Source organism: Setaria italica, chromosome V, assembly GCF_000263155.2.
Source record: "Setaria italica strain Yugu1 chromosome V, Setaria_italica_v2.0, whole genome shotgun sequence".
Lineage (NCBI taxonomy): Eukaryota > Viridiplantae > Streptophyta > Magnoliopsida > Poales > Poaceae > Setaria > Setaria italica.
The window spans coordinates 31,293,875-31,299,214 of record NC_028454.1 but is presented as its reverse complement, the minus strand read 5'-3'; positions in this window follow the sequence as shown (position 1 = coordinate 31,299,214).

Sequence of the window (5,340 nt, the reverse complement as noted above, 5' to 3'; positions counted from 1 at the left end):
TCCTGACTGTATTCATGCACTCTTTTCAACCATTCCTAGAAGAAGAGCGCTCAAGCTGAAGCATAATTTCATTATTTCGAGGTTTATCATGGGTTTTTTGCAGGTTGTTTTTTAATCCATCTAATATTTAGGGTACATTTTAACTAAAAAATCTGTATCAATAGATGAAAAGTATTTTGGTAATAGGTCATTTTGATCCAGCCACATATTCACACAGCCACTGGTAGCAAGGTATAGTATTAGTGTGAGATTGAGATAGATCATGACTATTGTTCAAGGTTCTGATCGTTAACTATATCTTTTCTTTTGTGGGGTTCACATGCTTATTTGCTACTAGGTGAATGTTACTGTTTTAAGCTATCAAGTTTTGTGAGATAGGTTGCTTGGCACTTAAAGTGGATCATAATAAAATTGATATGGGGCTAGTAATAAGCATGTAGAAATTGCATTGGCATTCAAAAATTTTAGTTAGTAACATATCTGATTCATTTTGTGAACTTTGTTTTGGCACAGGTTCTCCGCTGGGGATTCACGTGATCTCTTTGGCACGGGTGAAATCATAGCTGTACAATTTTCTTTTGGAGGTGAGTTCATGCCACCCCACACACATAAAGTAGTGTGTTTTTGCTGCTTGCCATGATAGTAATCCTGGAATGTGTAATATATGTGGTTTATTTGGTTGAATATTTCAAGCATTATAATCCATATTTGGTGTTTCGAAGATGTCTTGAAAAAATATGTTATGTTATTTTAGGTTGGCAAAGTGTGTTTAGATAGTGTGATTACAATAGATGGTTGTCATTTGCTCACGGAAACTGTCACCATTAACTCCTAGAGAATTATAGCATATAAGAATATCACCAATGCTCCAAGAGATACCTTCCTTGCAGATAGTATCATTTTTTTCTACACTCCTAAATTATATGTGTTTCAAATTATTTAGCATTGGATTCATAATTTATTCATCATAGCATACAAATTTTCTGATATGGAATTTAAAAGTTAGGGGTCTATAAAATTTTGCATATATATCTTCAAAGCTGGGGTTATTAAAAGTTTTTAGGATATGTCTCGAAATACTTCTGAATTTATGTGTAAACTTATAGATCTGTAGTTAGAAAGTAATAATTTATCAATCACAAAGTGTTGAATATAAATTGAAAGACATGGAAGACAATTATTTAATCAAGTAGCTTGAATTTTTTTGAACTACAAATAGAAAGGTTTATACACATGGTCAATTAAATTTTTTTAAAGACAAATATAAAAGTTTCCAATATGTACATTTAATATTAGGAATTCTAGAAATTTTTAGGTGTATTAGTGAAAAGCTTTTCATATTCTATTATAAAGTGTTGCATATGTAGCTTGAAAGTCAGGTAACAGAGACATTCTAATCATGTAGCTTAAATTTTTTGAACTATGAACATAAAGTTTTTTAATTCCGAGTACAAGGTTGGAGATGTATGAAGTTTTCAGTACATATTTTCAAAAATTTTGTATTCCCAATACAAAGTATTTTATATATTGTTTGGAAGCTAGAGATGTATAAACTTTTTAACTTTGTGATTTAACTTTCTTGTATTCTACACCTAAGGTATTCTACACATAAGGCATTTGATTTTATTATTTAGAAGCTATAGATGTAGGCAATTTTTTAATACTTGATTACAAAGTTTGCAATGTTAATATGATAAAATTGCTACTTTCAGTTTTGGTTTGGGTCTGGATCCAAAATTTTTAAATCTCATGTGACTTGAATTGTCCTCAATTTTCTAGGCTGAATGTTTTGAAATTTGTATATATCTATGTAGTAGGCTTTGCTTTGTGTTTTTAGAATTTATAAAAGCTGGTATAAAGTAACTACATTTAGAAGCTAAACATTTTGGAAGCATAAAACTTTTATAGTTCGCTGTACAAAGGTTATGATGTTGTAGGTTCCTATATTTCGGAGTCCAGTGTTTTTTAGAATCATAAACTTTTCTGAACTACAATACAACTTTTTAAAATATGATAATAGAACATTCTTAAATTGGGAGAGCAAAGTTTGAAATATCCTAGTAGAATGTTTGGCTAAGTTAGAAAAAATATAATTTCTGCTTGGACCATCAAGCTTAAAAATAATTATACAATGTACGTTTAAATTTCAAAATTTGAAATTACAAAGTTTTCTTATCTAAAAGTACAATGTTGGAAATGCAAGTAATAAGCCACTGAATTTAGAGTATAAAGTTTTATAATAAACTTTGGAATGTTTGAAATGGGTTAGTTCAATGTTCCAAAGGGGTTTTATGATTCAATTTTTTTTTTCTATGATCTTTAATGGTTAAGATGTAGAAAGTTTTTGTATGGGCAGTAAAATGTCCCCTGCCTATTATTTGAAAGCTATAGGTGTACAAACTTTTTACAGAGTATTAGGTCTGTAAACAAGAATATCAAAATATGCTAGTACAAAGTTTTAGGATTTTGACTATATAGTTTTAGAATTACAAAATTTTATAGCTATAAGTGTGAAGTTTATTATGCGATGGTACAGAGTTCCTAAATTCATAGTGCAAAGTTTGGATTTACAAAGTTATGTATGATAATGATGGGTGCATGTACCAAGGGTATCCTGAGGAAGGGATTCTAGATAGCTACACACAAAAGGCTGGGGGTCCAACCGCAGGAGCATATTGGAGGCGGCTCAGGAGACGCCACGGCCCACCTTAGCTAAACCAAGGGTGGGGCCTGCAAGAGGCCCACAATGCCCCACCCACTCCTTGACCAAGGGTGACCGATGCCATACTTGTGGCATTAAATGCGGGGCGTGGCCCCCCTGACCGCCCTACATGGGGACATGACCTAGCGGAGGGAGCTGACCTTTAGTCGGGGATTTTGAGGCTGAGGCCACACCCTTCGAACCGCTCAGGACAGCTGGCAGCACGAGGCCACACGCGGTCGTATGTGCCCACGCGCCCCGACGTTATCATCGCCCTCGCCACCAGGGTGACCCGTCAAGATCAAAGCCATGCCAAAACGCTAGACCCGGTACGTGCCCGCAGGCGAGACGGGACCCAACGACAGGCGTTACGATGTGGAGAGGCCATGAGCGCACTAAAGAGGTTGGAGAAAGCTGGGATGAGCGGCACGCCCCATCCGGGCCGCTGACCAAATGCTCAGACACTCATGTTCGGTACGGACGTTAGCAGCAGCTCCCGTCCTGTTCATTGCCACGGGGTTGGCGGACGGGATAGGGGCACGCTATGAAGCAAGCCAGGCCATGCATAAGGGGCCCACACCGCACAGGAGCCACCGTACAAGACATGCGGAGCCCACGACCGGCCAAGAGGACAAGATAAGGAAGCCCCCTAGTGCAAGGCCGACCCGGCCATGCTACACACCCCGACCTCTGAGGTTGGGGAACCCACTCCTTTCTCCAAACATTTTTTCTCGATCCCTGGTCTATATAAAGGGAACTGAGCCTTTCTTCCTCCTCTCTCGCATTCACACACACCCCCACGCATCGCACGAACGCTTACTTACAAGCATCCCATTATAAGCCCAGTGCACTTGATCCGAGAAACACGACTTCTGCCAAAACTAGACGTAGGGATCTTTTCGAACCAGTATAACCCCTTGTCTCTTGTGTGCTAGCCATCGGAAGTGAGGAGATGGCGGCTTACGATCACTAGTTGGCAGTATGAAATATCGACAGATAATGTTTGAAGTGTGCAAGTATTCAGCATTTGAATTTAGAGTGTAAAATTTACAATAACAAAGTTTATATTTAGGTATGCGATGTTTGAAATAGGCTAGTAGAAAGTTCCAACATTCATAGTGCATTTGCTTCCTTTTTTATTATTTTTCTGTGTTTACGACAAGGTTAAATAATATACGTGGAGCATTTTTAGGTCCTGTTTGAGAAGGGGTGTTAAAGTTTAACACCCCACTTTTAACACTTTCCTATCCAAACACTTGTGTTAAAAGTGGGGTGTTAAAGTTTAACACCTCATTTTTCATAAACACATGGAGGGGGTGTTAAAACTTGCTAAAGGTGTTAAAAGTGGTCCCTCTCTTCACTTTTTCCCAGGTTACCCCTTCTCTCTTCTCCCTCTCTCTCCGCCGGCCATAAATGAGGGAGCAATGGAGTCATTTCCCACCAAAGGTGTTAAAGTTTAACACATCATCCAAACACCGCAATATGTTAAACTTTAGCACTGTATTTGAGGGGGTGTTTGGTTCCACCTTGCTAAACTTTAGTTGCTAAAGTTTAGCAACTTTTAGCTGCTAAACTGCCAAACACCCTTGCTAAAACTTGCTAAAGTTGAGTTGCTAAAGTTTAGCACTTTAGCAAGTTTTTGGTTGCTAAAACTTGCTAAAAGGTGGGCCGGACAACCTATACCCCTCATTTATTGCTGGTCTCCCCCCTCCTGCGCATCTTTAATAAGGGTATATAGGTCTTTTTACAGCTCATCAAATGACTTTTAGCAAGAGTATTCAAACAACTTTTGCTAAAGTTTAGCAACTAAAGTTTAGCAACTTTTAGCAACTAAAGTTTAGCAAGAGGAACCAAACAGGCCCTGAGAGTGTTAAAACTTTAACATTTGTTAAATTTTAACACAGGGTATCCAAACAGGTCCTTAAATAGAAATTCTTTTTCAAAGGAAGATGCAAAACACCTGCTTGTCCGGCTATCTGTTGACCTATCCATGCAATGAAAAGGATGATACTGTTGTAGATAAAAAGAGAATACTAAACACGCGTGCAAGTTTTCTTTGTCTATTTTCTTGTCCAACTATAGAACTTTTGCACAAGAGTTACACTTTTTTTTTCTCCTTTTGATTTTCTCAGAGTATCACCGTTGGTTTCTGTCATTGAGGATACAGCTCGTAGATGAAGATCATGCCAATGTTTGGTGCAGAGGGTGGTCAAGCAGTTTGTTTTTGTGTTGTTAACATGGCAGCCCATAACTTGTTTACCCCCTGCTCCCTTGTCTTTTTTATAATTTTTACGCTTCAATTTGCAATATAAAAGAGTTAAACATATCGGGCATTTTCTTCGTGTAGAGTTAAAAATTTTCTTTTTTTTCAAGAAAACAGATTGTTATCTTTGTAAAAAAAATTAAGGTTACTTTAATGTCCACATGTATATGTCCACATGTATATGTATGTCAAACAATCCTCCGCTTGTTTTTAAGCACCCGTCACATCGAATATTTAGATACTAATTCGAAGTATTAAACGTAGACTATTTACAAAACCGATTACATAAGTGGAGGCTAAACGGCGAGACGAATCTATTAAGCCTAATTAGTCCATGATTTGACAATGTGTTGCTACAGTAAACATTGCTAATGAT